Here is a 23501-nt window from a genome sequence, read left to right as displayed (position 1 = left end):
CAAAGTTATATTCTACATTCTCCTTCTGGGTACTCTTCTTGGCTAACATATCAACTTTATCATGAAGGAGTAATCCAATGTGTGATGGGATCCATAGCAATTGTACATTAATTCCTTTGTCCCTAATTTTTGAGTATCTATACCTGGCTTCCCCAATGAGCATGTTGTTGGAGTCAAGAACCTTCAATGATGACATAGAATCAGTAATGATGATAGAGTCAAGCTCAGTGTCATAGGTTAGCTTTAGCGCCATTACGATTGCAAACAATTCAGTTTGCAGTGTAGACGCCCAGTTGTTAATTCTTATGCCTAACTCAACAAATTTATTATCGTTCTTAACTAGGGAGGTGGCAACAAGAGCAGATGCAGCCCTGCCAGAAGACTCCTGTTTAGATCCATCAGTGTATATAACTTGTGATAACTTATTACTACCGGCTAGGTGAGAAATTTCTTCTTGAGCAGTTGCTCTAACAAGAGATTTAAGGAAGGGATTGTTAGGTAAGACACATATGCAACAGTTAGGTATCTTTATTTCGAAACGTTTCGCCTACACAGTAGGCTTCTTCAGTCGAGTACAGAAAAGTTGATAGAAGCAGAAGATACTTGAAGACGATGTAATCAGTCCATCACCCTTAAAGTTTTGAGGTGGTCAGTCCCTCAGTCTGGAGAAGAGCATTGTTCCATAGAATGAAACAATATTGTTTCATTCTATGGAACAACTTTTCTGTACTCGACTGAAGAAGCCTACTGTGTAGGCGAAACGTTTCGAAATAAAGATACCAAACTGTTGCATATGTGTCTTACCTAACAATCTGTCGGTATTTTATACCATTTTAATGTTCAAGGAAGGGATTACTAGCAATGAGCTTCTTGGGAGGGACTTGTAGGTATGTGATATTAAATGAACACATCTTCCATGGAGGGGTGAAATGCTCTTGTTGCCTACAGTGATACAGTTCATGTAAGTTATAAAACTTAATGCAATCCCTGAATGAACTTACTTAACAAATAAAAAAATAATTCTCCTGACCAACCGGGCTGCGGTTCGTACGTCAGCTTGCGTGCGGCCAGCAGTAACAGCCTGGTTGATCAGACCCTGATCCACCATGAGGCCTGGTCTCAGACCGGGCGGCGGGGGCGTTGACCCCCAAAACCCTCTCCTGGTAACCTCCAGGTAAACTCCTCCCTTTCTGTCGCCACATTATCCAGGTACAAAACCATCCTAACTTGCGGGAAATGCTCTGCATAACTAGCAGCTTTCTATATAGTAGTATGTCACTGATGTCAGTTAGGCCTGTATACCATGTACTTACAGAAATAAAGATATTAACTTGTTTCCACTTTGGTCGAGGTTTCATGTCCGGGCACTGGCAGGTCGGGCTCGATACGGCGTATGTTATCAGTGGCCCTATAAACCCCAACAACAACAACAACAAGCAACTGAAATTAAACACTTCATCAATTAAATTCTCTGCGCTAGTGCTTCACTAGGAGGTGAAAAATAGCAACAGTGTATACAAGAGCCAGGTATATTATAAGTAATGTTTATAGTACATCTTGTAAGTTGTATAAATGATTTGTATTTTTAAATGTAGAGGTTGAAGACAGGTTAACACAACACTTTAAACTGTGCCATATTTGTATCTATCTCGTGGCCCCCGTCCGTGCGGGTTTACCGCCGCTTGTGATACATATGATCCATCAGGGTGCGTTGATGACCCTGATGGATCTTGATCCAAGGAACTATAGTTATCCCGAGTGAGAGTTTACAGCTTCCCAGTGATACATATGTGGTAGTGATACATGTGTGGTACTGATATATGTGTGGTACTGATACATGTGTGGTAGTGATACATGTGTGGTAGTGATACATGTGTGGTACTGATATATGTGTGGTACTGATACATGTGTGGTAGTGATACATGTGTGGTACTGATACATGTGTGGTACTGATATATGTGTGGTACTGATACATGTGTGGTAGTGATACATGTGTGGTAGTGATACATGTGTGGTACTGATATATATGTGGTAGTGATACATGTGTGGTACTGATATATGTGTGGTAGTGATACATGTGTGGTACTGATATATGTGTGGTAGTGATACATGTGTGGTAGTGATATATGTGTGGTAGTGATACATGTGTGGTAGTGATATATGTGTGGTAGTGATACATGTGTGGTACTGATATATGTGTGGTAGTGATACATGTGTGGTACTGATATATGTGTGGTACTGATACATGTGTGGTACTGATACATGTGTGGTACTGATACATGTGTGGTAGTGATACATGTGTGGTAGTGATACATGTGTGGTACTGATACATGTGTGGTAGTGATACATGTGTGGTAGTGATACATGTGTGGTAGTGATATATATGTGGTAGTGATATATGTGTGGTACTGATATATGTGTGGTTTACCTGGAGTTTACCTGGAGAGAGTTCCGGGGGTCAACGCCCCCGCGGCCCGGTCTGAGACCAGGCCTCCTGGTGGATCAGAGCCTGATCAACCAGGCTGTTGCTGCTGGCTGCACGCAAACCAACATACGAGCCACAGCCCGGCTGATCCGGAACTGACTTTAGGTGCTTGTCCAGTGCCAGCTTGAAGACTGCCAGGGGTCTGTTGGTAATCCCCCTTATGTGTGCTGGGAGGCAGTTGAACAGTCTCGGGCCCCTGACACTTATTGTATGGTCTCTTAACGTGCTAGTGACACCCCTGCTTTTCATTGGGGGGATGGTGCATCGTCTGCCAAGTCTTTTGCTTTCGTAGTGGGTGATTTTCGTGTGCAAGTTCGGTACTAGTCCCTCTAGGATTTTCCAGGTGTATATAATCATGTATCTCTCCCTCCTGCATTCCAGGGAATACAGGTTTAGGAACCTCAAGCGCTCCCAATAATTGAGGTGTTTTATCTCCGTTATGCGCGCCGTGAAAGTTCTCTGTACATTTTCTAGGTCGGCAATTTCACCTGCCTTGAAAGGTGCTGTGAGTGTGCAGCAATATTCCAGCCTAGATAGAACAAGTGACCTGAAGAGTGTCATCATGGGCTTGGCCTCCCTAGTTTTGAAGGTTCTCATTATCCATCCTGTCATTTTTCTAGCAGATGCGATTGATACAATGTTATGGTCCTTGAAGGTGAGATCCTCCGACATGATATATATGATATATATATATGATATATATATGATATGTACTGATATATATGTGGTAGTGATACATGTGTGGTACTGATATATGTGTGGTAGTGATACATGTGTGGTACTGATATATGTGTGGTACTGATATATGTGTGATAGTGATACATGTGTGGTACTGATATATGTGTGGTAGTGATATATGTATGGTACTGATATATGTGTGGTACTGATATATATGTGGTAGTGATACATGTGTGGTACTGATACATGTGTGGTACTGATATATGTGTGGTAGTGATATATGTATGGTACTGATATATGTGTGGTACTGATATATATGTGGTAGTGATACATGTGTGGTACTGATATATGTGTGGTACTGATATATGTGTGGTAGTGATACATGTGTGGTACTGATATATGTGTGGTAGTGATACATGTGTGGTACTGATATATGTGTGGTAGTGATACATGTGTGGTACTGATATATGTGTGGTACTGATATATGTGTGGTAGTGATACATGTGTGGTACTGATATATGTGTGGTAGTGATACATGTGTGGTACTGATATATATGTGGTAGTGATACATGTGTGGTACTGATATATATGTGGTAGTGATACATGTGTGGTACTGATATATGTGTGGTACTGATATATGTGTGGTAGTGATACATGTGTGGTACTGATATATGTGTGGTAGTGATACATGTGTGGTACTGATATATATGTGGTAGTGATACATGTGTGGTACTGATATATATGTGGTAGTGATACATGTGTGGTACTGATACATGTGTGGTACTGATATATGTGTGGTAGTGATACATGTGTGGTACTGATATATATGTGGTAGTGATACATGTCTGGTACTGATATATATGTGGTAGTGATACATGTGTGGTAGTGATACATGTGTTGTAGTGATATATATGTGGTAGTGATATATATGTGGTAGTGATACATGTGTGGTAGTGATATATATATGGTAGTGATACATGTGTATAGTGATACATATGTGGTAGTGATACATATGTGGTAGTGATATATATGTGATAGTGATACATGTGTGGGAGTGATACATGTGTGGGAGTGATACATATGTGGGAGTGATACATGTGTGGGAGTGATACATGTGTGGGAGTGATACCTGGAGTTTACCTGGAGAGAGTTCCGGGGGTCAACGCCCCCGCGGCCCGGTCTGTGACCAGGCCTCATGGTGGATCAGAGCTGATCAACCAGGCTGTTACTGCTGGCTGCACGCAAACCAACGTACGAGCCACAGCCCGGCTGATCAGGAACCGACTTTAGGTGCTTGTCCAGTGCCAGCTTGAAGACTGACAGGGGTCTGTTGGTAATCCCCCTTATGTATGCTGGGTGGTAGTTGAACAGTCTCGGGCCCCTGACACTTATTGTATGGTCTCTTAACGTGCTAGTGACACCCCTGCTTTTCATTGGGGGGATGTTGCATCGTCTGTCAAGTCTTTTGCTTTCGTAGTGAGTGATTTTCGTGTGCAAGTTTGGTACTAGACCCTCTAGGATTTTCCAGGTGTATATAATCATGTATCTCTCCCGCCTGCGTTCCAGGGAATACAGGTTCAGGAACCTCAAGCGCTCCCAGTAATTGAGGTGTTTTATCTCCGTTATGCGCGCCGTGAAGGTTCTCTGTACATTTTCTAGATCAGCAATTTCACCTGCCTTGAAAGGTGATGTTAGTGTGCAGCAATATTCCAGCCTAGATAGAACAAGTGACCTGAAGAGTGTCATCATGGGCTTGGCATCCCTCATTTTGAAGGTTCTCATTATCCATCCTGTCATTTTTCTAGCAGATGCGATTGATACAATGTTATGGTCCTTGAAGGTGAGATCCTCCGACATGATCACTCCCAGGTCTTTGACGTTGGTGTTTCGCTCTATTTTGTGGCCAGAATTTGTTTTGTACTCTGATGAAGATTTAATTTCCTCGTGTTTACCATATCTGAGTAATTGAAATTTCTCATCGTTGAACTTCATATTGTTTTCTGCAGCCCACTGAAACATTTGGTTGATGTCCGCCTGGACCCTTGCAGTGTCTGCAATGGAAGACACTGTCATGCAGATTCGGGTGTCATCTGCAAAGGAAGACACGGTGCTGTGGCTGACATCCTTGTCTATGTCAGATATGAGGATGAGGAACAAGATGGGAGCAAGTACTGTGCCTTGTGGAACAGAGCTTTTCATCGTGCCTGCCTCGGACTTTACTCTGTTGACTACTACTCTCTGTGTTCTGTTAGTGAGGAAATTTTAGATCCATCGACCGACTTTTCCTGTTATTCCTTTAGCACGCATTTTGTGCGCTATTACGCCATGGTCACACTTGTCGAAGGCATTTGCAAAGTCTGTATATATTACATCTGCATTCTTTTTGTCTTCTAGTGCATCTAGGACCTTGTCGTAGTGATCCAATAGTTGAGACAGACAGGAGCGACCTGTTCTAAACCCATGTTGCCCTGGGTTGTGTAACTGATGGGTTTCTAGATGGGTGGTGATCTTGCTTCTTAGGACTCTTTCAAAGATTTTTATGATATGGGATGTTAGTGCTATCGGTCTGTAGTTCTTTGCTGTTGCATTACTGCCCCCTTTGTGGAGTGGGGCTATATCTGTTGTTTTTAGTAACTGTGGGACGACCCCCGTGTCCATGCTCCCTCTCCATAGGATGGTAAAGGCTCGTGATAGGGGCTTCTTGCAGTTCTTGATGAACATGGAGTTCCATGAGTCTGGCCCTGGGGCAGAGTGCATGGGCATGTCATTTATCGCCTGTTCGAAGTCATTTGGCGTCAGGATAACATCAGATAGGCTTGTGTTAACCAAATTCTGTGGCTCTCTCATAAAAAATTCTTTTTGATCTTCGACTCTCAGTCTGGTTAGTGGCTTGCTAAAAACTGAGTCATATTGGGACTTGAGTAGCTCACCCATTTCCTTGCTGTCATCTGTGTAGGACCCATCTTGTTTAAGTAAGGGCCCAATACTGGACGTTGTTCTCGACTTTGATTTGGCATAGGAGAAGAAATACTTTGGGTTTCTTTCGATTTCATTTATAGCTTTTAGTTCTTCCCGCGATTCCTGACTCCTATAAGATTCCTTTAGCTTAAGTTCGATGTTTGCTATTTCTCTGACCAGTGTCTCCCTACGCATTTCAGATAGATTGACCTCTTTTAGCCGCTCTGTTATTCTTTTCCATCACCTGTAAAGAGAGCACCTGACTCTTTCTATTTTACATCTACTCCTCCTTTTTCTTAGAGGAATAAGTCTTGTGCATACATCGAGTGCCACCAAGTTAATCTGTTCTAGGCATAAGTTGGGGTCTGTGTTGCTTAGTATATCTTCCCAGCTTATATCGGTTAGGACTTGGTTTACTTGGTCCCACTTTATGTTTTTGTTATTGAAGTTGAATTTGGTGAATGCTCCCTCGTGACTAATCTCATTTTGTCAGTCTGGGGCTCTGCACATACATGTCTGAACCTCAATTATGTTGTGATCTGAGTAAATTGTTTTTGATATGGTGACATTTCTTATCAGATCATCATTGTTAGTGAAGATGAGGTCTAGTGTATTCTCCATTCTAGTAGGCTCTATTATTTGCTGGTTTAAATTGAATTTTGTGCAGAGATTTAAAAGCTCGTGTGAGTGTGAGTTTTCATCAGAGCTGCCTCCTGGTGTTATTACTGCAACAATATTATTTGCTATATTCCTCCATTTTAGGTGCCTTAAGTTGAAATCCCCCAGGAGCAAGATGTTGGGTGCAGGAGCTGGAAGATTTTCCAGACAGTGGTCAATTTTTAACAGCTGTTCCTGGAATTGCTGGGATGTTGCATCCAGAGGCTTGTAGACTACCACAATGACTAGGTTTTGGTTCTCGACCTTTACTGCTAAAACTTCCACTACATCATTTGAGGCATTAAGCAGTTCTGTGCAAACAAGTGACTCTGCTATGTACAGGCCAACCCCCCCCCCCCCCTTTTGCCTGTTCACTCTGTCACATCTGTATAGGTTGTAACCTGGGATCCATATTTCGTTGTCCAAGTGATCCTTTATGTGGGTCTCAGTGAAAGCCGCGAACATTGCCTTTGCCTCTGCAAGCAGTCCACGGATGAAAGGTATTTTGTTGTTTGTTGCTGGCTTTAGACCCTGTATATTTGCAAAGAAGAATGTCATCGGACTGGTGGTATTGTTGGTACTGGGGGGGGGGATTTTTTTTCCGGCATAAGTATCTGTATCTGTTGGTTTGGAGTGGAGGCCATCGACTGTGGTTCCACTCCAGGAATGACTGGATTTGGTGTACAATTTCTGCCATTTCCTGCCAGTTTTTTTTCCTTCCTGGCACTAAAAAACCTCTCCCTCTTGAGTGGCTGTGGCTACTCAGGTTTTCCCATGGCCTGGATGTTTTGTATCTTTTTGTCCCCTTTAGATGGTGTGCCTGGCAATTTAAGTTATAGCACAGTCTTTCCTGTACTGAAGAGGTACACATTTCAGGGTGAAAAAGCTTACAGGAAGGGAGTTTGCATTTTCCTGTTGTCATATGGGCATGGCATTTTCTAGGGTGGTCATAGTTGCACGTCCCATCTGTTTTTCCAGATTTCCCATGTCTGCAGATACCAAGTGCACAGTATGTGCACAGGCTTGGTTTCTGTTTGCCTTGGGTTTCTTTGACTGTATTCCCTGTTGGTGCATATTTACCTGTCTTATTCCTATCTTCCCTAGCACCAACAATGGAGCTCCCACCAGTTGTTTTTGGTAATATATCCTCACTATTGCTAGTGGAGTCCTCTTGTTTGCTATTTTCTGTTGTATTTCTTGTTTGCAATATTGGTTTTATCTTATCTTTGACTACACTTGTTTCCCCACTACGGCTCCTGTCCCCTATGAGGTCATTTATATGCATTCCTTCCTGCGTATAATTCCCGACTACCTGGACAAAATCTCCAGCTTCACCATTACTGTCTCCCAGGACAGCACCTCCAGCTTCACCATTACTGTCTCCCAGGACAGCATCTCCAGCTTCACCATTTCTGTCTCCCAGGACAGCACCTCCAGCTTCACCATTACTGTCTCCCAGGACAGCACTATCAGCCCCACATTTACTGACTACCAGGACATCACCTCCAGGCTTACAGTTTCTGACTACATGGCCAGTATCAAGGGCAGTACCATTCAGCCCAGACTTTTTATGTTCCCATCTGTTGTAGAAAGCTTCCAGGTTGTCTATGAAAGCAGCTTTGATGTTCTCCTCTTTTAATACCCTTGTGATTTTAGTCCACAGATCTATCTCCTTTGGGCATACCCAAAAACACTTCCCTGTTTTAATACTGCTTGTAGCTAGTTCTTGGATATCTGCACAAGGGGCGTGACACCAATTTCCACAAAAATGACAATTTATCCATGTGGAAGCCCGTTTGTTTGATTTATTGCAGATTACACACAGCTTCATAATGATTTGAATGGTTGATTTACTGTAATTCTACTAGCAACCTCTTGAATACTCTATTAACCCCTTCAGGGTCCAAGGCCAAAATCTGAAGTGGTGCTCCAGTGTCCAAGAAATTTTGAAAAAAAAAAAAATTATTTTTTCTTTCAGAATTAAAGAGTATATTTTTGTGAAGGTAATAAGACAAAAAAAAGTTTTTTCTGATCAGTACTTACCGAGATACAGCGGTGGGAAGTTGACCCTAAATGACCGGGTGGCGGCAACATCAGTGACTTCCGCAAAATCCCATTTTTTTATTTTATGTTTTTTATACTTTTTTCTTTTCTTTTCTATTTTTTTCTTTTTCTAATAACATTTGTGGCCTGTGAGACCAGTATAATGTATATTGTATAAGTGTACACTCATTGTATTCAACACAATAACTGCACTAATTTATCATTATATTGCTTATTTATTTATTTATTTATTTATAATTTGAGCACACTTACAGAGGTACAAAAAAAATACAGATAAGAGCAGCATGCCAAAGCCACTTATACTATGCATAGCATTACGGGCTGGCTTAAAATTAACTTAAGATTAACTAAGCAATGATGAAATCAGTGAAAAACATTAATGTAAACTGATTACTATAAAGCACAAGTGAGTATTACAAAGACAGGTCATATGGTTGCATGCATTGTTATAAATTCAGTAGAATGGAGTATTCTGTTAGGTAGTGTATTTAAAAAATAATAAAGTTAGATTGGGTTTTAGGTTTAACATTTATGTGATATAATTGTGAGAAACATTTAAGATATACAATTTATAAGGTTCAGTTATTCAGTATTTATTTGGTTTTGGGTGAGTAAGTGATCTTTGAGAAGAGACTTGAATTTATAAACAGGTAGTGTTTCTTTTATATTTACAGGTAATGAATTCCAGATTTTAGGGCCTTTTATGTGCATTGAGTTTTTGCATAGCGTGAGATGGATACGAGGAATATCAAAGAGTGATCTGTGCCTTGTGTTATGGTCATGTGTTCTGTTGAGGTTGGCAAGGAGATGTTTGAGGGGAGGGTTAATATCAGAGTTGAGTGTTCTATGTATGTAATAGGTGCAGTAATAAGTATGGATGTTTTGTATGGTGAGTAGGTTGAGTGTATTGAATATTGGTGGAGTGTGCTGCCTGTAGTGAGAATTTGTTATCATTCTAACTGCAGCCTTTTGTTGGGTAATTAGTGGTCTGAGATGGTTACTTGTTGTTGAGCCCCATGCACAAATTCCATAGGTGAGATAGGGGTAAATAAGAGAGTGATATAGGGCCAGGAGGGCTGACTGTGGAGCATAGTACCGTATCTTCGATAGTATGCCTACAGTCTTGGAAATTTTCTTAGAAATTTGTTGTATATGTGTATGAAATTTGAGTCTATTATCAAGGTGGATTCCTAAGAATTTTCCCTCTGTTAGCTTTGTGATAGGTGATCCGTTTATCATTATGTTAAGAGGGACATCTGTAGCTCTGTTACCAAACTGAATGAAGTAGGTTTTGTCAATGTTTAGTGTAAGTTTGTTAGTACTCATCCAGGTAGATATTTTCTGTAATTCGGTATTTACAGTATTGGCTAGCGTGACTGGGCTCGGGTGGGAGAAGACGTATGTTGTGTCATCAGCAAATAGTGTGGGTTTGAGTAATTGAGAAGCATTTGGTAGGTCATTTATGTATAGGAGAAAGAGAAGAGGGCCAAGGACACTTCCCTGTGGGACACCAACTGTAATTGGTTGTGCAGAAGAGTTTGCCCCATTTGCGTACACATATTGGCTTCTGTTGCTGAGGTATGACTTGAGGTAGTTGAGGGAGTGCCCTCTTATACCATAGTGTGACAATTTTACGTGGAGCAAGTCATGGTCAACTGTATCAAAAGCTTTACGTAAGTCAATGAAGATCCCCAGTGGGACTTCTTTTTTCTCTATTGCAGTGTATATATGTTCTAGCATGTGTATAATAGCATCATTAGTATTTTTATTAGGCCTGAATCCAAATTGGCAGGGGTTGAGTATGTTTTGGGAGATAAGGTAGGAGTAGATTCGTTTATGAATTAATTTTTCGAAGAATTTTGAGAGAGGGTGTAAGTTGGATATTGGCCTATAGTTATTCAACTCTGTTTGGTCTCCTCCTTTGTGGATCGGGGTGACCCTTGCTATTTTGAGTACTGTAGGGAAGGTGGAGGATTCAATGGATTTGTTAAAGAGTGTTGCAATGATTGGTGATAGCACTTGTGACACTTTTTTGTATATAAAGGGTGGTAAGGTATTTAAATCTCCTGCCTTGTTTTTTAGTGCGTTGATAATAAGGGAGACTTCGTATGGGTTAGTCGGAGCTAGGAACAGTGTGTTCGGGTAGTTGCCGGTGAGGTAGTCATTTTGTGGGGTATCTGAGCTTGGGATTTTATTGGCAAGGTTTTGTCCTATAGTGGAGAAGAAATCATTGAGTCTGTTTGCTGTTTCTGTTGGTGGGAGTTGGGGTTCATCTGATTTTGCTAATTTTATTTCGCTATTTCGTGATATCTTTTTTGTTCCCAGAATTTCTGATAGGGTTTTCCAGGTCTTTTTTATATCACCTCGTAAGTTGGATAATCTGTTCTCATAATACAATTTTTTTGCCCTTCTTATCAGGCTGGTTAGGATTGACGAGTAACGTTTTGTTTGGTCTCTGGTTATGTGACCCATTCTGTACTGTTTTTCATATTGGTGTTTTGTATTTATGGATTTGAGAATGCTGGGTGTTAGCCAGGGACTGTTCAGTCTCTTAGCTGTCATCTGCTTAGTTTTTTTAGGGCAGTGCTTGTTATAGAGGTATTGAGTCTTTTTTAGAAAATTATTAATACATTCGTCAATACAGGAAGGCCCCGCTTTACGGCGTTTCACTTTACGGCGTTCCGCTAATACGGACATTTCAAATTATGACCAAAACTCACTATACGGCTCCCCCCACCTGACTTTCTAATACGGTCACCGTGCCCCACCCTGTTTGTTTACATTCTCCATGAGCTCAGTAAGCACTAAGTCTCTCCATTTTGTCTGGAAACTCCAAAATTTCAAATGTTTTTAAAAGTTATTTCATATTTTATATATACTCTGATAATTATACTTATGTATACCTGTACCTAAATAAACTTACATACATCAAGTCATTTAAATGTCGTATATTACGTTAATATACACATTTTCATTAATCCATCCATGATATTTTTTTCAAAATTATATAATAAACACGATGCATAACATATAAATAAGATAAATACACCCCACAGTAGAATAAATAAACATAAATGTGAGATGTGAGCAGACGACTTCCACAAGTGACGCCATAATAACAATAGTCACCGAGTCTCATTAAATGTCGTATATTACGGTAATATACACATTTTCATTAATCCATCCATGATATTTTTTTCAAAATTATATAATAAACACGATGCATAACATATAAATAAGATAAATACACCCCACAGTAGAATAAATAAACATAAATGTGAGCTGTGGTAGCAGACGACTTCCACAAGTGGTGATAATAACAATAGTCACCGAGTCTCATTAAATGTCGTATATTACGGTAATATACACATTTTCATTAATCCAGCCATGATATTTTTTTCAAAATTATATAATAAACACGATACATAACATAAAAAGATGATAAATACACCCCACAATAGAATAAATAAACATAAATATAAGATGTGGGAGCCTGGTTTGTTTACTCTGTGCCTGGCCTGTCACCTCTCATGTACTCATTCTTTCTCTCTCTCATTTATTCGTTTTATCTCATTTACTTACTCCTGACCCTACATTAAGACTACAAATATTTTAAGGTAAGTAATGAGTGAACTGTATATACATTTTATCGCTCTGGGATGCTTAAATATCATAGAATAGTATGTGTGGGTGGGGTGGCCTGGTGAGGTAGCCTGGCTATTACAATACATACCACACTTGATTTCTTACAATAAATACTACTTGTCTCACCCTAGATTAAGACTATAAATATTTTAAGGTAAGTAATGAGTGCACTATGTGTGTATTGTACCTTTTTATTGTTTTTTGATGCCTGGTTCTATTGCTAACTTAATATATGTTAGTGTAAACTTGTTATCTAGTGTTTGTATGCATTTATAAGTGGAAAAAAAGGGTGTTCCACTTTATGGCGGTTTCCGCTTTACGGCGGTAGCCTGGAACCTAACCAGCCGTATAAGTGGGGCCTTCCTGTATCTGTATTGATTTCTAGCTCAGTGTGCCAGTCAATGTTTGCTACTGCTGTTGTGAAGTTATTAATGGCTGCCTCATTGTGAAGTCTGAAGGTGACTTTAGTAGTGTCTTGGGGTAATTTACCAAGAGTTGTTATGAGGAAAGTAGGGTAGTGGTCTGTGGTATTATCTGTAATTATGCCTGATTTTAAAGAGGATATGGTGTTGGTCCAGATGTGGTCAAGTAGGGAAACACTAGTCTCTGTAACTCTTGTAGGTTTTGTTACTGTTGGTAGCAACATACAGTTACTCATTGTGTTTGTGAATTCAGTAACGTGTGGGTCCTGGTCTTGCAGGAGATTTATATTGAAGTCACCTGAGAGTAGTAAGTGATCTTTGTTCATGCGTGCATCAGTTATCATACTTCCTAGGTTTTGACTAAATTGGCTAATGTTTGACTGTGGAACTCTGTAGATGTTTATCAATGTGAGAGGTTTTCGTAGGTATTTGGATTTGAATTTGGCTATTATATATTCCCCATGTTCATCTCTTGTGCAAGTATTAGTGATACATTCTAGTTGGTCTGAGTAGTATATGGCTGTGCCACCCCCTTGTTGGTCTGGCCTACAGTTGTGTATGGCTGTGTAACCAGGAATGGCATAGACATCTGTACTATCAGGCTTTAGCCAGGTTTCAGTTAGTGTAATGATGGACATATTGGCATGTAAGGAATTTAGTAATGCTATGAGGTCATCGTAATGCTTGCTTAAAGATCTGATATTGTAGTTAAAGATAGTTATGTTGTTGTTGGCACTGAGAAGTGCCTTTGATTGTTCTGCAGTGTAGTAATTACAGTAACTGTTTGATTCATTTAAGTCATTAAATAAGAGGTTGGTATCTGGATCAATGCTTGTAATCATAAGATTTGTAGTGAATCTATAGTTAGAATTAAGTATAAAACAAAGTAAATAGTCTTAAGCTAAAAAATAGCACCTGAATTATTTAACAAATGTAAAATAATGAGCTAAGGTAGTTTTTTTTTTTTTTTTTAAGCTAAAATAAAGGAGACAATATAAAAGGGACTAGTACAAATAAAGTGATGATCAAATAATGGAGCTTGGGAATATGATAGTAGGTAGTACTATAAAATAAATGAGCTTTGGAATATAATGGCAAAATTGTGAACTTGTTCTACTTTAGCACCTGAGAATAGCACCTTGATTATTTTAACAATTGTGAATGTATAAGCTAGGGTAGTTATATAAAGCTAAAATAAAGGAGAAAATATATAAGGGACTAAAATTAAGTAATGGTAAACAAAGTTAAATGGACAGATGGTCACTATGAAATAATATTGGTTTAGGAGTAAGATCTGATTTGTAATATTAGATAAATTGAGCAGTTTATTGCACAATAAAAGTAAAAAAAATGAGGTAGTTGGTACTAGCTAGCAAAAGATAGTTTTGGTACTTGCAAAAAAGTAATTGGAATATACACTAATTGCATACACAATGTAAAGTGACTAAAAAACAAGTAGTGATAAACAAAATTAAATGGACAGGTAAGAAAAAATGAATATTATTAATTTGGAGTAAGATTTGACTTTTAATTTAAAATTATGAGCAATTAATAGCAGTAAGAAAGTTATAGAGTATTGGAGGTAGTTGGCATTAGCTAGTGATGAAAAATAATAAAAATAATAATGTACAATATAATAGTAACGTACACTATATGCACCACACGTATATATGTATTAAGGGCACTTATCTAATCTGTTACAGAAATGTCAGCTTTTCTAAGGAAGGTAGAGAAATCATGTTCGTTTGAGATGGTATATTGTTGTCCTGTTGATGTTTTCCTTACTAGTATTTTCCCATCTCGCGTGAAACACTGATGTATTTTGTTTTCCTGTTTAAGTTTTCTCAGCCTGAACAGAAGGTTTTGACGTTTTTTTGTTAGACACTCATTTATGTACACTCCATTTTTCATTGTAATTGCTGATTTAATTAGGTCCTTTCTTTTATCGTATGAATGAAGTCGGATCATTATACTGTGTTTACTTCCTGGTTTTCCTAACAAACGTGTTTCTTTGATTTCATTGTTTTGCACGATGACTTGTACGTGGTCCTGTATTATCCTGACAGCAGTTTCTTTGCACTGAGCTTGTGTTATGTCACTAGGAATGTGTGGACTGTTTATTATAACTGCATCAGACAACTTATCTTGTTCAGTTTTGTCGTCTTGGAAATCAAGGTATTCATTTAGTCGAGTGTGCATGTTCTGATTCCAGTCCTTGATTGCTTACAAAACTTGTTTACAAGTTTATTGTAAACAAAATGATGAAAATATTAGTGCAGTTATTGTGTTGAATACAATGGTACCATATGGTACAATGGTGCCATATGGTACAATATGGTACAATGGCACATGATGCAATGGTACCATATGATACAATGGTACCACATGGTAGAATGGCACCATTTGGTACAATGGTATGTTATAGTACCATATGGTACAATGGTGCCATAGGGTGCAATGGTACCATAGGGTGCAATGGTACCATATGGTACAATAGCATCATATGATACAATGGTACCATATGGTACAATATGGCACAATGGCACATGACACAATGGTACCATATGATACAATGGTACCACATGGTAGAATGGCACCATTTGGTACAATGGTACCATATGATACAATGGTACCATATGGTGCAATGGTGCCTTATGGTACCATATGGTGTAATGGTACCATATGGTACCATATGATGCAATGGTACCATATGGTACATTGTACCATGCAGTACAATGATACCATATGGTTCATTGTACCATATGGTACTGTTGTATTCAACACACTAATATTTTCATTATTATTTTGGTTACAATAGTTGTTTACAACAAAAATATGCAAAAATGTTTTATATTAGTAATGTTCTATTATATATTTATAAGTGTACAGGAACTTTACGTGTTCCTTGAGGTGGATGACAAAGCACTTTGTCTCGGAAACTGCGGAGTCAGTAGCTAGCTTGCTTCGCCACTCACTCAGTCTTGGCTGGTGTCTCATGCCACCAACACCTATTGACCATATGGTACACGGTATATGTTACATGGTACCATATGGTACAGGGTACCATATGGTACAGGGTACCATATGGTACAGGGTACCATATGGTACAGGGTATCATATGGTGCAGGGTACAATATGGTGCAGGGTACCATATGGTGCAGGGTACCATATGGTACAGATACAGGGATAACTATAGAAATAAGTCACCCTGACTTTTTTGCGTTATCCTAGGATTTATACATATGCTACTATGTATGATAATCTATGTAATTGTATTTTTGTACACCTGAATAAACTTACTCAAGTGCATGTGGCATCATAAGTAAGTTTATTTAGTTATACACAAATAAAGTTACATAGAATGTCATACTTAGCATTATCACTTAGTATTATCACTGATTTCATCATTGCTTAGTTAATTTTAAGCCAGCCCGAAATGCTATGCATAGTATAAGTGGCTTTGGCATGCTGCTCTTATCTGTATTTTTTTGTACCTCTGTATGTGTGCTCAAATTGTTAATAAATAAATAAATAAATAAATATGTTTGGAGAACATAGGATAACCCAAAAAAGTCAGACAGATTTATTTCCATTAGGGTCCCTGTACCCTGTATCATATGGTACAATGTACTATATGGTACAATGTACTATATGTACATTGTACCATATGGTACCATTGTACCATATACCATTGTACCATGATACCATTGTATGACATGGCACCATTGTACCATATGGTACCATTGTACCATATGGCACAATGGTACCATATGGTTCAAAACCATAGAATTCGTTTTCAGCTCCACTTCCATCAGTCTTAGAACTGTAAGTTGTGAAGAGGAGAGTCAGAATTCGCCCGGAGAGTGAGTGGGGAGTGAGAGCATCTTGCCGCCAGGCACTATGAACAAAGCTACTTTGCCGGCGTTCCCACAATGCCATGTGGGCGTCCAGATTTTTTTCTATGGTGTGCACACTGACCACCCAGACCCATTCTCTTAGATGTAGGCCTACCAGCCTTCTCATGCTAAATTTGAGGGCGCTAGAATTTTGGCGTAGATCTACGGTTTGGACCCTGAACGTAAAGCCGTAGATCTACGGGACGGACCCTGAAAGGGTTAATAACCTCCTTAAAACAAGCTCTAGCTATCTGTATTTCTATTTCTAACTGTACTTGTATATCAGGACAGCTTACCGGAGTACGCTCCTGGAGTTTGTTTTATATTTATTGTTTGTGTTTATAAGGGCGCCTACAACCCCATCCGTTTACAGTCTGCTTTATTTTCCAAAGAATCCGTTTGAAACCGGTCAAGGGTTCGGACCAGTCGAGGGTTCGGACCAGTCGATCTGATCTGATCAGTGGGTCACTTATTTAAAACATACTGGTCGGTGATTTGGGCTAACACATGAAGGATCTACTGGAAAATTCTACCCGAGTAATATGTGATTTGATTGATACAAAAGTATAACTTGCGTGTTGAAGAAACGGTGACTGCTGGCAACTCCTACAGTGACGAACGGTCGAGCCTCAACCCTTTTCTAGTTTTTCTATTTGGCCTCCACCACAATAAATGCTATATTATCACTATAGTTGACTGGTGGAAATTTTGGAGGAGGGACGCTTTTTCTGTAGTAATAATTGCTTTTCGTTGTGTATATTGCGACCGCTGGTAACTACAGGTTATATGAAATTCACAGTAACGTCTGGTATTTCAAGAAAAAAGAAACTAATGAAAGTCACTCCACTCCAATAAGTTCCATACATGTGTGGGAGTGATACATGTGTGGGAGTGATACATGTGTGGTAGTGATACATGTGTGGTAGTGATACATGTGTGGGAGTGATACATGTGTGGGAGTGATACATGTGTGGGAGTGATACATGTGTGGGAGTGATACATGTGTGGGAGTGATACATGTGTGGTAGTGATACATGTGTGGGAGTGATACATGTGTGGGAGTGAAAAAGAATATAAAGGCACAATAGAGTGACTGGGACACTGCACAAATAACTTACTCATCAGACTGAAACATGACGATATTTCAGTCCAACTTGAACCATTAACTGGTGATACATACTTGAGTGAGTGATACATACCAGGGTGAGTGATACATACCTGAATGAGTGATGCATACCTGGGTGTGTGTGATGCATACCTGGGTGTGTGTGATACATATCTGGGTGTGTGTGATACATACCTGGGTGTGTGATGCATACCTGGGTGTGTGTGATACATACCTGGGTGTGTGATGCATATGGGGCGAGTGATGCATACCTGGGTGTGTGTGATACATACCTGGGTGTGTGATGCATATGGGGTGAGTGATGCATACCTGGGTGTGTGTGATGCATACCTGGGTGTGTGTGATGCATGCATACCTGGGTGTGTGTGATGCATACCTCAAATTCAAATTCAAAGTTTATTCTCTATAAGGATTACAATGCTGAGTTTACAGAAATTTGGTTATTGTGTGGTTTACATGTAGTAAAATTGTGATTACAGAGTGTACCACTAGAACGCTTAGCATGGCTAGGCATTTCGGGCAGACTTAGTTTTATTCTTAATTGTAAAATATTACAAATTATGAGGTAAGTTGGTATTATGGCTAAGTGACTAAATACTAGTTTGTGAGTTTAGCAATGTGAATGCTTTTGTTTTGGCACAGTACATAGTTTCAGTATTGGAGTATCACAGGATTCATTATTTTAAGACTGAGATTAATATTTCTGTTTATGGTCAAATGAGTGAGTGAGTGTAAGTGTGAACCACCAGGTGGTATTCGTGTAGTTAGTTGACGGGGTGTATCAGGGAGATAAGATGTTTTCTAATGGTAGTTTTGAAGGTGATGAATGTGTCTGCAGTTCTAGAGTTCTCAGGTAGGGTATTCCAGATTTTAGGGCCTTTGACATACATTGAATTTTTGTAAAGGTTTAGTCGGACACGGGGAATGTCGTAGAGATGTTTGTGTCTGGTGTTATGCCTGTGGGTTCTGTCACAACTATCAAGAAAGCGTTTTAGGTCAAGGTTGATATTAGAGTTTAAGGCCCTGTAGATGTAGATTGCACAGTAGTAAGTGTGGATGTACTGAACTGGGAGTAAGTTTAGGTCTATGAAGAGTGGGGGGGTGTGTTGCCAGGGATGGGATTTAGTGATTATTCTTACTGCAGCTTTTTGTTGGGTTATTATTGGCTTTAGGTGTGTTGCTGCAGTTGATCCCCAAGCAAAAATAGCATAGGTGAGGTATGGATAAATAAGTGAGTGGTATAGTGTGAGAAGGGCATTTTGCGGCACGTAGTATCGTATCTTGGAGAGGATCCCAACCGTTTTGGATACTTTTTTGGCTATATGCTGGATATTGGTGCTGAAATTGAGGTTGTTGTCAAGGTATAAGCCTAGGAATTTTCCCCCATTATTTCTGGTAATTAGAGTCTTGTCAATCTTAATGTTAATTTGTGCATCTCCTGCTCTGCTACCAAACATAATATAGTAGGTTTTGTCAGTGTTAAGCGTAAGTTTATTGGCTGTCATCCAAGTCGATATTTTAATCAGCTCCTCATTCACAATGGTGTTGAGGGTGGCAAGATTAGGGTGAGAGATGACATAAGTCGTGTCATCAGCAAAGAGAATGGGTTTCAGGTGTTGGGATATGTTTGGAAGGTCATTGATGTATATGAGGAAGAGCAGGGGACCAAGGACACTTCCCTGCGGAACTCCAGTATCAAGTGGCCGTGTTGCTGATGCTGTGTCTTTAATGGTGACGTACTGATACCTATTAGTAATGTAAGATTTGAAATAAGCAAGCGCATGGCCTCTTATACCGTAGTGATCAAGTTTGTGGAGTAGGAAGTCGTGGTCTACTGTGTCAAAAGCTTTTCTTAGGTCAATAAAAATTCCTAGTGCATATTCCTTATTTTCCAATGCTGTGTAAAGCAGATCTAGCATTTTTATGATTGCATCATTAGTGCTTTTATTTTTCCTGAATCCAAACTGGCAGGGGTTGAGTATGTTTTGAGCCGTTATAAATGAATATAGTCTCCTGTGCACGAGTTTCTCAAAGATTTTGGATAGCAATGGTAAGTTAGATATTGGCCTATAGTTGTTTAAGTCTGTAGGGTCACCACCTTTATATATTGGTGTAACCCTTGCCATCTTGAGTAGTTTCGGGAAGGTGCTAGTCTCTAGTGACTTGTTAAAAAGTAATGAAATAGCATGCGAAAGGACATGGGCCGCTCGCTTGTACAGTAATGGTGGGACATGAGACATACCTGGGTATATGTGATGCATACCTGGGTGTGTGTGATGCATACCTGGGTGTGTGATGAATACCTGGGTGTGTGATGCATACCTGGGTGTGTGTGATGCATACCTGGGTGTGTGTGATGCATATCTGGGTGTGTGTGATGCATACCTGGGTGTGTGTGATGCATACCTGGGTGTGTGTGATGCATACCTGGGTGTGTGATGAATACCTAGGTGTGTGTGATACATACCTGGGTGTGTGTGATACATACCTGTTTGTGTGTATGCATACCTGGGTGTGTGATGAATACCTGGGTGTGTGTGATACATACCTGGGTGTTTGATGCATACCTGGGTGAGTGATGCATACCTAGGTGTGTGTGATACATACCTGGGTGTGTGATGCATACCTGGGTGTGTGTGATACATACCTGGGTGTGTGTGATACATATCTGGGTGTGTGTGATGCATACCTGGGTGTGTGTGATACATACCTGGGTGTGTGATACATATGGGGTGAGTGATACATACCTGGGTGTGTTTAATACATACCTGGGTGTGTGATGCATACCTGGGTGAGTGATACATACCTGGGTGTGTGTGATGCATACCTGGGTGTGTGATGCATACCTGGGTGTGTGATGCATACCTGGGTGTGTGATGCATACCTGGGTGTGTGTGTGATGCATACCTGGGTATGTGTGATGCATACCTGGGTAAGTGATACATACCTTATAACGAGATTATTTGGTAGTATGGTAGTGTGGTGGCGAGGAGCGTGGGTGAGTGTATGGCAGGGCGAGCATCTGGCCATTCCTCCTCCTCCCACCCACAAACACAGGGAAACACACTGGATGCAGAAATCACCACAAAACTCACCTCTGGCTTGCTGAAACAGCTGTGCTGAGCTGAACAACAACAGCAGCAACATACAAGTGACGCTGAACACGTGACTTGGGAAACAGCGTGGGACACTGTAGCGTGGGGTCACTTACAATTCTCGGAGAATTTCGGCATATTTCGGCTGGATCCTGCTTGTACCTGTGTCTGGATGCTCAAACGTGCAGACACGACATCAGGATAACTTGTTGACAGACGGATGCTTCTTGTGTAGGGTGATGAAGTGAAGATGACTTCATACCTCTCCCTCCTCTCTCTGGGCAAACAACTGCTGCGACCACCGCTGCTACCAATGTTTAATGGTTTGTTTGGTAATGCTGCAGGTGGTGGTTAAAGATATACTTCTTCGGAGGCTTCTTAGTTTATTGTTAAGTCGTGGTGGGTACACAGGCTTGTGTTGTGCCCATGGCCCGGGAGGGCCATGCCCACGAGAGAGAGCTGGGAGGACTTGTGTCTTGCTGCTAGACCGCTGTGTCAGTGAGAGAGAGGCAAGTCTGGGCATACTGAAGTGGCAAGGCCTATAGGTGGCAGCGCCAGCATGGAGCGAAATATGAACTAAGCTGGCAGACAGCATGGGCTGTCTACAACCTGGGTGTGTGTGATGCATGCCTGGGTGAGTGATACATACCTGGGTGTGTGTGATGCATACCTGGGTGTGTCTGATGCATACCTGGGTGTGTCTGATGCATACCTGGGTGTGTGTGATACATACCTGGGTTTGTGTGATGCATACCTGGGTGTGTGTGATGCATACCTGGATGAGTGATACACACCTGGGTGTGTGATGCATACCTGGGTGTGTGTGATGCATACCTGGGTGAGTGATACATACCTGGGTTTGTGATACATACCTGGGTTTGTGATACAAACCTGGGTAAGTGATACATACATGGGTGTGTTTGATGCATACTTGGGTGAGTGATACATACCTGGGTGTGTGATGCATTCCTGGGTGTATGATACATGGGTGTGTAATACATATCTGGGTGTGTGATACATACCTGGGTGTGTGTTACATACCTGGGTGAGTGATACATATCTGGGTGTGTGATACATACTTGGGTGTGTGATACACACCTGGGTGATACATATCTGGGTGTGTGATACATACCTGGGTGTGTGATACATACCTGAGTGTGTGATACATCCCTGGGTGTGAGATACATACCTGGGTGTATGGCATACCTGGGTGTATGTGATGCATATCTGGGTGTGTGATGCATTCCTAGGTGTGAGATACATACCTGGTAATGTGATTCATACCTGAGAATGTGATACATACCTGGGTGTGTGATACATACCTGGGTGTGTGATACATACCTGGGTGTGTGATACATACCTGGGTGTGTGATACATACCTGGGTGTGTGATACATACCTGGGTGTGTGATACATACCTGGGTGTGTGATACATACCTGGGTGTGTGATACATACCTGGGTGTGTGATACATACCTGGGTGTGTGATACATACCTGGGTGTGTGATACATACCTGGGTGTGTGATACATACCTGGGTGTGTGATACATACCTGGGTGTGTGATACCTGGGTGTGATATATAAATGGGTGTGTGATAAATTGAACAACATCCAGTATTGGGCCCCTACTTAAATGAGATGAGTCCTACACAAATGACAGCAAGGAAATGAGTGAGCTACTCAAGTCCCAATATGACTCAGTTTTTAGCGAGCTGCTAACCAGACAGAGCTGATGACCTAAATGAATTTTTTATGGGAGAGAGACAGAATTTGGTAGACACATACCTATCTGATATTATCCTGATGCCAAATGACTTTGAATTGGCGATAAATGACATGCTCATGCACTCTGTCTCAGGCCCAGACTCATGGAATTCCGTGTTCATCATGAACTGCAAGAAGCCCCTATCACATGCTTTTAACATCCTGTGGAGAGGGTGCTTGGACACTGGGGTCGTCCCACAGTTACTAAAAACAACAGACATAGCCCCACTCCACAAAGGGGGTAGTAAAGCAATAGCAAAGAACTATAGACCAATAGCGCTTATGTCTCATATAAAAATCTTTCGTAGGGTTCTAAGAGGCAAGATCACCACCCATCTAGATACCCATCATTTACACAACCCAGGGCAGCATGGGTTTAGAGCAGGTTGCTCCTGTCTGTCCCAACAACTGGACCACTACGACAAGGTCCTTGATGCTCTAGAAGACAAACAGAATGCAGATGTAATATACACAGACTTTGAAAAAGCCTTTGACAAGTGTGACCATGGTATAATAGCTCACAAAATGCACGATAAAGGAATAACAAGGAAAGTCGGTAGATGGATCTATAATTTCTTAACAAATAGAACACAAAGAGTAGTAGTCAACAGAGTAAAATCTGAGGTGGCTACGGTAAAAAGCTCTCTTCCACAAGCCACAGTACTCGCCTCCATCTTGTTCCTCATCCACATATTAGACATAGACAGGGATAT

At 40.5% G+C, this 23501-nt stretch overlaps 1 protein-coding gene across 1 annotated transcript in view; it reads left to right on the top strand.

Moving 5' to 3' along the window:
* The first annotated feature begins 1391 nt into the window (after positions 1-1391).
* Positions 1392-23501, top strand: part of LOC128697265 (zinc finger protein 271) — a 75186-nt gene continuing 53076 nt past the window's right edge. The window contains exon 1 of the mRNA XM_053788895.2: positions 1392-1527. The gene's annotated coding sequence lies outside the window, so the exon portion shown is untranslated. The remainder of the gene's footprint in view (positions 1528-23501) is intronic.

Source organism: Cherax quadricarinatus, chromosome 25 (assembly GCF_038502225.1).
Source record: "Cherax quadricarinatus isolate ZL_2023a chromosome 25, ASM3850222v1, whole genome shotgun sequence".
Lineage (NCBI taxonomy): Eukaryota > Metazoa > Arthropoda > Malacostraca > Decapoda > Parastacidae > Cherax > Cherax quadricarinatus.
This window is presented reverse-complemented; position numbering and strand designations above follow the sequence as displayed.